The sequence below is a fragment of the Perna viridis genome, chromosome 1 (genome assembly GCF_037379345.1).
Source record: "Perna viridis isolate PV_CMFRI_1.1 ecotype Kerala chromosome 1, ASM3737934v1, whole genome shotgun sequence".
NCBI lineage: Eukaryota > Metazoa > Mollusca > Bivalvia > Mytilida > Mytilidae > Perna > Perna viridis.
In genome coordinates, this window is record NC_142445.1 from 12,636,842 (window position 1) to 12,649,025 (window position 12,184).

Sequence of the window (12,184 nt, forward strand, 5' to 3'; positions counted from 1 at the left end):
GTACACACATGCTATGACTCAGATGAAATCCATCATCTCCTGTACCAAAAACATACAATCACTTAACTGGTGGGATAATATTGAAGTTTATAGCCCTTATAGTATAAAAAGTTTTTGAATTTTTTTTATAATGATCAATGACCACACAGCCTTATAGGAAGTAACATCACATTGTACTTTACCCTGAACTTTTAGATAATGGAACCTTAAATATACAAATAATAGTCTTTTATCAAAACAAATCAATTACTGATTCTAGGAAATGTAGAAGTGTCCTAAACATATGTATAAAACACTTACAGCAAGAAAAAAATGACCAATAACAACTTATTCTGGAGGTTACCATGGAAACCTCTGACTTATCAATTTAATGCTTTACAATATAATAAGTGGACAATAAGACCTAAATTGCCTAAAATTTCCCAAATCTGATGAAAGATAAGCCTGTCTGTGGTCAATTAATTGATACTCCCATTATAGGCAACACTTATGGTGAATGATGAGAAACCAGAAACAGGAAGATGATACCAGAGGGTGACAAAATAATAAGACTTTAATTAATAGTGTCTTCTACAAGATTACCCCCTAAATGCTAAACACAGATGGTGCTGTAAAGTCTGTCTGAAAAGAAAAGTTACAGTAAATAATGAGAGAATTGCCCTCATCTTGATCAGGATTTTTGTGGCATTGAAAAGTATTACACTTAAAAACACTTTAAAGTTACTTAATCTATCTTAACATTATCTAATACCACAGTTTATTTAAGCAAGTCTTAACATATGGTTTCACAAGGACAGATGAAGAAGACTGATAACAAAAGGCACAAGTGTTTACAATAGCTCACATGGAGCTATACAGATTTCAGCACCATATAACTATATGCAAGAACAAATCATGTTTTCCAAGAGGCAACTCCAAATGGTCATAGCTGTTTCCAGGCCCACTATACCCAGGCAAATAGTGGATCCTTTGTACAGATTATTTTTGTTAACAACTAAGAATAAAACATTTCAAAACTTAAATATTAAAAAAAAAAAATACCTATAAGTATTTTGGGTGAGATAATACCCCAGACACCATCTGGTTCAATCCAATGGAACCATCAGTAGTTCCTTCCATTCATAGGTTTTTCCGGAGCATGGTGTTCTTTGGCCAATTAAAAGTATGGGTAAAGAGAGAGATCAAAATAAGCTTTCCAAAGGGTTAAATAGAAAGTTTAATTGACATGTGCTGTCCAAGAAGGTGTCTAAACAGACTAGATTGTAGGGGTTATAGCTCCCAACTTTATTTCAGAACCAAAAGTAAACTTTTTTTTTTTTCCTCCCATAAATCATTTCTACCAAGTTCAACCAAAATCAGAAAAATATTGGTTTTTTTAATTTGTTGAGGACCATGGATAGAGAACAAACAGCAATGACTGCTATGATACACAATGATAAAATTCATTTCAAAAGACCTGAACTCCAGGTCAGCCTATATCCAGTGGCTCTAAAGCATAAACAAAGTTTCACTGTGCACAAGATTACATCTGCAAGAAGTCTTTGTACTTTTATATATATTGTGAAGATCAATGATGAAAGTGCACATGAACCCCTTAAAAATTCATTTTACTTTAACCTAAAAAAAACTAGTGAAAAAAAAGTATCCATTTACTATATATATATATATATATATATATATACACCATTCTCTTCTTAATGATTGTACTTTTAACTACATTTAATTTTAATATTTAATCAATGAATAATTCAAACCACAAACTTCGAAAGAAAATTCCCACTTAAATCCATTATCACGATTTAACACTTCATGCCAATCTTATTTCTAGGTCTTGTAATCTCTTTTCTATATTGGATATTATCATGGTATGACAACTCAACATTAACGTCACAAAACAGCTTGACAGCAGGCACAGAACACAATACGGGAAGGCTCCATTAACTGATTTACCAAAACCTACATACAATAGAAGGTGTCACAATTACCCTAACTTATTTTACATCAAAAACCTGATGCACACTTCCTGTAGCAATAGACAAGGGTAATCAAACAGATCTGTCAATTTGTTCAACCAATCATACTATTCCATTTCCTCCCCAATAATTACTTTAGTAACGAAATGGCTCTTTTTGTGCGTTACTTTCATTATGAAGTATGAAAACAAGACAATTAGATAAAGAACAAACATGGTAAAGATTTACACTGTTTGTCTTTCTATAATTTCATTGGTTTTTTTTTCTCATTGATTGTTGAAGAAATGCAAATGATGCTGGTTCAATGTTCTCCTACGATATTTTGATGCAAGAAAGTGTCATGGACATAAATAACATGAAGAAACTTAGGAGGAAGTTAATCTATGTACATTAATACAATACATTTAGAAATGCAATTTATACAACTATATACAAAATTCAAAATGCCAAAGAATTGTGAAAATATAAGCTATGATTATTTTATAACTTTTTTTAACGGCTTTACAAACTTTTTCTTTCTACCAAAATAAAAGGCTTGAAAAGATGGTAGCTTATTAAAAAGAATAACTTTTGACTTCTTTATATCAAATTAGCATAGAAGAGCTTGTATCCACTACATCTTATAGTTCAACAATTATAGTCACTGTGCATATCATTAAGATATGCTACCGGTTATCTCATTGGACAAATGGCTTTACTCATAATGTTTCATAAGACATTTTCGAGCTATTAATGAAGGCAATGCCCATTTTCAATTGGACTACTTCAATTGTTGCAATTTTCTATATCTAAAATTAACAAGAAAACTCTGAGCAATGACTCACTAGTGATACCAAGCTTTCAATCACATATCAAAAACATAAACGAAGTCCTTGGTAAACGGGATGTTGTACAATTTTTCTGAAAGTGCATCCCACCATATGACATACCTACAGAAAAAATCTGTTAATATTTTAAGCTGTGATGAGTAGTTGCTGAGAAAATTGCAACAAAAATTCCAACTTTCAAAATATGTCAAAAGTAAACAAAGTCTTTGGTAAACAGGAATGAGTTGTCAAATTTTTCAGAATAAATATACCACCATATGGTACACCTACAGCCCCTGTGATGATATACCACCATATGGCATACCTACAGCCTCTGTGATGATATACCGCCATATGGCATACCTACAGCCCCTGTGATGATATACCACCCTATGGCATACCTACAGCCCCTGAGATGAACAGTTACTGAGAAAATGCAACAGAAAAAAGTGTTACGGAAACACGGACACATGGAAACAGACACATACTGTGTAAAACATGGACAAGGGTAAAATACTTTACCCCCATCCTTCAGAGTGGGGTATAATTACGAGAGATATATGCAATGTATTTAATTACTGCGAAAATAACTCGGGTGTGAACGGCTATTATTGACAACATTGTCATTCTAATTGATCGATTCTGGTAAATGTTAACAGTTGGCGTTCTTCGTTCCAGTTATCACTATTATGATTGGTTAATATAAATCTTGGTAGTAGACTTTGCCGATAACTGACAATTACAGTAAACTAATTGTTCCTTTCGAGTAATTTTGCTTGTACTTCCTTACATATATCTTTATTTCTCACACATCCAATGATCGTTCACCTTGAAAACTTAAAATGCCCTATTAACTAAGTAAGTAAAAGTATCATGCTGTGTTACCATGTTTGAAAAAAAAATGCTGAAAAAAGAGCATATATTGATGAAAGCTGTGAGTTCAACTGAGTACCTAAGGTACTGTAAAATGTTGGAAATGCCTTCAAAGTGCTCTTAGAACTCCGAAAAATGGTCCCCCTATGCCCTATTATTCTGCAGGTTCTGAGGAGGCATTAGCCCATTATACATTTGCTGAAAAAGTACATAAAATGAAGTTAGACCATGGCTATGAAACATTGTCATCAACATCATTCAAAAGAGGAGACTATGTTTACTATATAAACCAAATATCATTGAAATCAAAGCAAGTACAAAAATTAACAGGAAAATGGCCACCCGAAACAAACTTTCATTATCATTTAACTTAGAACACAATGTTTCCTAAAGAAACCAAAAAATCATTGGAATCCAAGGATTTTGGTGAAAATAGCAGCAAATTGGATGCCTAAAAAATAATTTCAATACTGCCAGTCAACAAATAATATCATGTTTATTTTATGATTAGCTTTCATCTTCATAATTCTTCCATATCTGAGGACAAAATAATAAAAAAAGCAGTTTAACCCCTGATATTGTCCTATTTTTAATAACAACGACCAAGTTTTTTTACCAATGAAAAATTTTAAATGATCAGTTTGTGCAGGATACTCTAAAAAAAAATTCAGTAAATTTTGTCTCAAATTTTCAAAGTTGTACACATGAAAAAAAGACTGTTTCAAGGGCCACAACTCCTACATCGAGCGACAAATCATTAAAAATTTTCAGCAAAGGCCCATCTTCTTAAGGTGAACAAGATTACTCTCACATCAGAATTTTGCTAAGTTAAACAATTTTCAAGTTGTTTGCAAAAAAACCTGTATTTTGACCCCTGCGTTTTATTTTTAGTAAAAGCAGCCATGTTTTTTGATGGTTCAAAAATCTCCACATCCTTTTGGCCCTCGGCCAGGTGAGCTAAATAAAGTGTTCTGTCTTATACTTAAATTCTTAGTATATTTTGTACATGGTCATGAATCAATAAAAAAAAATATTCTCATAAGTTTTTTTCTAAATAAAAGAACAGTGTTCCAATGACCCCAGCAAAAAACAGGTGAGGAAAACTTTAAATTCTCTGAAGTCCAAGGGCCATAACTTCCATAAAAATCAATCAACTCTAACCAAAGTCAAACTTAATCTGTAACTTCTCATAGTAAGACTACATACAAAATTTAAAATCAATTGGTGAAAGCATTACAAAAAAAGTGCGAAAAACTGTAAATTCACTGAAATTTTCTGTCCAAGGGCCATAACTTTGATAAAAATCATTCAACTGTAACCAAAGTCGCACTTAGTCTGTAACTCTTTATAATAAGGCCACATCCCAAAAACATACTTATTTGGTAAAAACATAACAAAAAAAAGTCTGGAAAAAGTGGACGGCACAACAGATGGACGGACGGACGCACAGCATTTCCATGTCTCCTCGCGACGTGACACAGGGGACAAAAATCTTAATAACGCTGATGTTCCTTGCCACTCACACAGATTACATAGCATCACAGTAAAGGAAGTCATTGCAATCAATCCACAGGGGCATTCCACATCCTTTTACAAAAAAAATTATTTATTTGCTTCATTTGACTGAAATGTGTTCCCTAAATGGAATAAAGCATGTGTTTATCAATAATTCTGCTGATTTTATGCAATTGCATTAATACAGAATTTCTTAATTGAGATTTATCATGAATCTGTTAAACAAATATGTGCATGTAATTCTATATCAAATAAAATAAGTGGAGATTTTACACTCGAGTTCATAACTTCTAATTTATTGTTAAGTACAGACAGGATAAGTGGCAATTATGCTCTGTAATATCAACTACATGTGTATTTATTACTATAGTGCAACCTGAACATATTATGAAACAACATTTTCATAAATTTTGAAAAGAGAGGCACAAAGATGCCTTAAAGTACAATAATAATGTAATCTAAAAAATAATTACAAAATTTTATGGCACCATTTTTATTGTTTTATGTAATATGTAAATATGTAATAACAGAAAGGTTATATTTATTAGAGAAGATTTCCCTTGATAACATATCGGGACAACTTCTAAATGGTAAATGGTTCTGAAAGTGAAAATATAAAATAATATTTATATGCACTTTTACAGAAAGAACAAATTTTGTCTTTTTGACATATACACCATACCTATTCTCATTACATTGTACCATTTCAATATTTAATTATTAGATATCATTATGTCTTTATCTAATCTCTACTTGAAATGTTTGCCTGATTAGGAGTTTGACTACCATAAGAGGTATGATTAGGAGTTTGACTACCATAAGAGGTATGATTAGGAGTTTGACTACCATAAGAGGTATGATTAGGAGCTTGACTACCACAAGAGGTATGATTAGGAGCTTGATTACCATAAGAGGTATGAGTAGAAGTTAGACTACCATAAGAGGTATGATTAGGAGTTTGACTACCATAAGAGGTATGAGTAGAAGTTAGACTACCATAAGAGGTATGATTAGGAGCTTGACTACCACAAGAGGTATGATTAGGAGCTTGATTACCATAAGAGGTATGAGTAGAAGTTAGACTACCATAAGAGGTATGATTAGGAGCTTGACTACCACAAGAGGTATGATTAGGAGCTTGATTACCATAAGAAGTGTGATTAGGAGTTTGACTTCCATAAGAGGTATGATTAGAAGCTTGACTACCATAAGAGGTATGATTAGGAGTTTGACTACAATAAGAGGTGTGATTAGGAGTTTGACTACCATAAGAGGTATGATTAGGAGTTTGACTACCAAAAGAGGTGTGAATAGGAGTTTGACTACCATAAGACGTATCACTGATCAGATGATTACAATATATTGTAAATATGGTGTACACAAGCTTGAAGCAGTAACCTTTCATCAGCAGTATTATAATCAAATAAAAAGATCTAAATCCCAAAAACAAATAATATTACAAGAAGTACTGGATAATTATATAAACTTCTAACAGGTAGGGTTATTATACAATAGATCTGAAGGTCAAAGAGACCATTACCAGAAATACATTGGTCTTGCAGAAGTGAATAAGAATAGTAACAAAAGATTAACTTTTAAATCAGACTGGTAAATTTGCAATAAAAAGTAGAGAGAAGACAAGTTTGGATGAGTTTCTTTATAATAGAATTTTAGCTTTTCCTTGAAATTTACTATCAATTTAACTTCAACAAACTTCTCTATAGCTTCCACCCAAAGAACAATAACTTCAACAGACATAAACTGTACTATTTATTAAACTTTTAATCAAATATAAAATATGCATTTTTTATGTTTTTTTCTTAAGTCCTAGTCATTTTTCAGTAATTGTCTTCTTGTATAAAAAAAATCTTTATTGAAAGTTAAATAAATGTCTGTAATAAGGCTCTTGTTTCCTCTTTAGAGCTTATAGGTTGATTTCCTTGGATCTGTAATCAGAATTCAATTGACCTCAAAACCATTGACTATTTCTTATTCCCTGATTTTCTTTAACCAATTTTAGTACAAAATATGTGCAAATTTAAACTAGGAACACATGTACCTCAAAGATACTAAGCCCAATATTTAACCTTACAATTTACTATCGTTCATGAAATGACAGAAAATCATCCTTTAACCAAGTTTTTTTAACAGACAACTTGAAATGGCCAATCCTTCTATACAGACAATCCATCAAACTACTAGTTACATCTTATCTAAAAATTTTGACAAAAGGCCATTATTTTGAATACAAACAATTTATTATAATAGCTTTGTTAAATGAAGATATTATGCAATTTATTATACAAAAGATAAATTTCCTCATCAAGAAATCATATACAAGTTAATTTCCCTAATGTCAATCATATCCTAAAATAAGTATGAAACAATGAGAGACGACGACTGATAAAGGTCAAGAGACCAGTAAACAAGAGGACACTTAGTCTTCAAACTGTTGATTCAAGTGAAATGAGGACAGTGGAGGGACAATTTGATTACTACAACAGTTTCATACATCTCTGTTTCCATCTTATTTTAATATAACAGTGATCAATATAAGGGGAAATACTTGTTAAATGCAAGTCCAAATTCAATTTTGCAAGTAGAAATTATTTCCACTTTCTAAAATTTGCTTCAGGTATTCTATATAAATCATATGTAAATTTCAGAAACAACCAAAGAAACTTACATTCAGCAAGTGTAAATTTTCAGTACTTGCTAAATGTAGCTAGTGGAAATTTTCCTTAAATACAATCCCTGTAGAAACTTAGATTGGTCGTAATTTTTCATAGAGAAAACACAAGCATTCAGATATAACGTCATGTAATATGGAAAACAACAAAATCTCACTTCTTTTGTTATTCTAAATAAAAACTTAATAATAACCAATGATCTTAACAAAAACATCAAGTTACTGGATAAAAAAGACTGCTAGGTCACCAATACATGTTACAGCTAAAAAGTTTTAACCCAATTTGTTCACTTTAAGAAAAAGCATTGTCCAGGTCTACTAAACAGGCAAAATGCTTCATCTGAAAAAAAAATCAACCCATTTTCCTATATTTTCATAGGTAAAAAGTGTAAAAGTATGATAGCAGTCTGCATTCAGGGATAGTATCAGGTAGTTATCCACTTTTATTCAGAACCATATGGTAGCTAGCAGTTTCACTTCTTCAGAAGTAGGGTTTTTTAGATTTAAATCTAGGCAGAGATTGTGATATATATGTATAGTCATTCTATATCCAAAATCCCATATTCTGAGTATGAATATTACAAGTAGTATACTGTTCAAGTAGCCAGACTACTGCCCTAATTTGCCATCACAGTAGCATTTTGTATATGTGTACAAGTATATATGCACTGCAGTTGACCCAATAGAGTAAGGAACAGTACTCTATGTGTAATTCATTGCAAAACAAATTTTAATTAAAAAAAATTTAAATCAAAATGAAATACATCTAAAGCTTTACTGGGTTCAACAAAGTAAAGTCACCTTCATCTTTGAAATCAGGATCGCTGACTTTAAACTTTGAACCCTTACACACTAATACATGAATCTGATTTTTGGGGATTTTTTTTATATGGAGGGCCTCATTGGTCTTCATTCGGTATGTTTCAATTTTTTTCAATATTTATAATACAACCATTCTATTTGAGCTGTTAAAATGCAATGACAGTATATTTAGAAGTGATAAAAGGTCACTGACTAAATACAACTTTCTGTTGTGACATCACAAATGTTACATTGTTAAAGTTGCCAGGATGTTACCCGCTTCAAATGAAAAACACTGATTTTTTTTTTTATAAAAATGTAATTTTTCTTAAAAAATTTTGTTGCAATATTAAGACAACAACAGTGCACTGACTTGACAAAAGCTCTGCTTGAACCGCTGGAAATGCTTGGTACAGCATTACATTTTCCCATAGCTCTAAGCCTCATCCTTATAACGGTGCACCGTTATTGTCTATATCTTTTTCTAAATTGATTAACAAGAAGAAATAATGAAGAAGATAAAAAAACTGAATTCCATTTTACTTGTTGTCACATCAGTTTCAGCAATGAAGAACACATAGAAAGCTAACAATAGCAATGTATTAATGGATTTTTAAGTCAATTAAACAACAGTGCAGGATGGTTGTAAAAGCAAAAGTTACTGTAGTCCAACTAATTCATTTTTTCACAAAAATATTGGTTCATATCCCTAATGTATGACAGATTTAATCCATCAGGAGCCAATCAAGAAATCTTGAGAAGTAGGAAGGTCTAGTACTAGAGGCTCTAAAGAGCCTGAATCACTCACCTGGATAATATGAAATCATGTGGTCATATCATTTGATCATTTAAACAAATGATTTAAGATTAATGTCAGGGACCAAGATTCAAACAGAAATCAAAACAATGTAATCCAGGGACAAAGACCAAAACACAGACACACACAACAAAGAACATAAAATAACATGGCAAATTTTATATAAATGGTATATGTCGCGACTTCAACTTTTTGTAGATTGGGTGAAGAAGTGTCCTCTAAATAGCCTCTATTCAAATATTTGACAGATTTTCTCTTTTTTTTCTTTATTTCCATTACATTGCATGTTCCTGAAGTAGAAAAAACCAGCTAGTCAGGTTTCCATCTGGTTTAAGACAGAAATATGTGTTTTAAGACATGACACTGCAGCATTAGAGCATTTTCACCCAGTGCAGGGGTACTTGTATAAAAACTCATTTTTAGAAGCTGAAAAAGAATGAATCAACCCAAACTTACTTCCAAAGTGCTATAGACACATTAAATGTACTTTAAAAACAACCTGAGGCAGTGTTTTAGAGTAAACTATCAGATGGGGTAATTAAAATTAAGCCAGGACCAGAGTTGTAAAACTGCGGAATTTGGTAAATATGCCATTTACACTAAGATTTCACCCCTACAGCCACAAAATAGTGAAAAGATATTTTAAAATGCATGTTTTTTTATGCTTATGTGGTACATATGAACTCAACTGGATGTTTCTTTTTCATATCAAGTCAGGTTTTTTTTCTGCTTTGAGGCTTTTTAGTGTATGACCGGCTCCAAAATAAGTGTTTTTGGTCAACTCAGTAGGGGTTTAAGTGGCACAATTATTCAAAACATATGTAAAAGAATGGGAAATCATGGTTGTTTTTACATTTTTAAGACATTTCTCTCTCATAATCCAGAATATCATACCAATGCAATGCAAGGGAGTATTCCAAGAGGTTGAGACAATTGACTAACACTGTAATTTTGCCAAATGACCTTTGCCGCAGGTTAAAAGCATATTCTGAATGTTAAAATTTTTACCTTCACCCTGTCTACTGCTTATGAATAGTGTTTATTTGCTGTTATTATGACACTGTGTGTGCAAAAAACTCAAAATGAGACAATATTTAGCTTATTTGCCCAATTTTACTCTGATGCCATAAGCAATTATGAGTTTTACATTGAAAATCCCATAGAAACCCATTTTTGGACTAAAATGCAAAAAATGAGAAAAGAAATAGGGTTTTTTGCTACATTTCATGTTCATTCCATAAATTCTGAGAAATAACCCCCCAAAACACATAAAAATAGCATGTTTTACAAAAATGTGACCTCTCTTATAGGTACAAGGACAATTAATTTTGTAGTGCATTTCAATAGACCCATCATGACATATAAAAAAAATTCAACCACTGCAAACTCAATAAAACTTCACGAATATGGAAAAATGTGTAAAAGCAGATTTCTATATTAGTTCCAGAAAAATTCACCATCATTTTTCTTATTTTTATCAACTTTGCTCCAGTTACCCCGTAGACATGAAAAGTGACCACTGCCAAATGTCCTAAATTTTGATCTTCTTTCATAGGACCAAATCACAACTTCCACATAAAATTACAGAATGAAAAAAAATCCCTTGTAAATTTGATCCTTGCCCTACATTTCTGCAGTAAATACTAAGCAATAAAGTTTAAGGCAGCAAAGAAATAAAAATCAGGAATAAACACACTAAAAAAAGGAACTATACTTGTATACAACGAAAAGTCAAGGGGAATTAATTGTGATCTCGTACCTTATATAGCCTCTGGCAGCCATCTTGTTTAATTAAGCAGAATCCAAATTTTAGCAAATGATAAAGCTGTCAATTTCATTAAAAGTTTAATCACTAATTAAAAGCTGATATATAGACCAAAATGTGTTTCCCAATAAGGTTTCAATGGCAACTTTGAAGTGACCTCAGCCACCCACTCTGCCACCTGAGCCAAAAAAGAGTGGATTGTTTGTAGATGGCAATCAGGACATTAAACCTATCATGTTTAAAAACATTGGCATCTGTGGCTTTAGAGGAGTTGATTTAAGAAAACTGATCCATCAGAAGCTTAGGTAGTCTCTGACAGCCATCTTGTTTTATCAAATGGAACCAGAAGTGGATATATGTAAAAGCTCTTGCATACATCATTCCTACCTAGTTTAATTAATATTGGTCAAGGGGTTTTCAAGAAGATTGGCAAAATGTGAAAGTTTACTGACGAAGGACAACACATGACAAACGACTCAAGACAGACACAAAGTGACATTTGGTTTGGTAGAGCCAAAAAATAGGTTCAAGAATATCATTTGCACATTTTACCCAATTTTTGCATGAAATGAACGAATTTTTTCAAAGAAGGGGAGGGTTAAACCCATGGGCCCCTCCTTGGAACTACCACTGTCCATTATACTATGGTAGGTTGTTAAATCTACTCTGCAGTAGACATGTCATGCTACATGTAATTAGTTGAACTACAGCTGGTATTCAAACTTCAATGCCTATAACCATAAATGTATAAAAACAAACTTTTTGAAAAAAGCAGTTTTTCAAAGCAAATTTTATAAAATGGTGTACAACAATTTAGAAAGAATGATAAAATTATATAGTGCTTACAACCATTTACACTGTACAGACATAATTTACACTTCTCAAATGACCAAGTCAAATTTCACTACCCATCAAAATGACTATATTAAATTTGTCTACCTAAGT

General features: G+C 32.0%; 1 protein-coding gene across 5 annotated transcripts in view; it reads right to left on the reverse strand.

The window, feature by feature from the left end:
- The window catches only part of LOC148627294 (protein MON2 homolog), a 263,342-nt gene that overhangs the window by 232,108 nt on the left and 19,050 nt on the right, over positions 1-12,184 (reverse strand). The gene's annotated exons all lie outside the window — the stretch shown is intronic.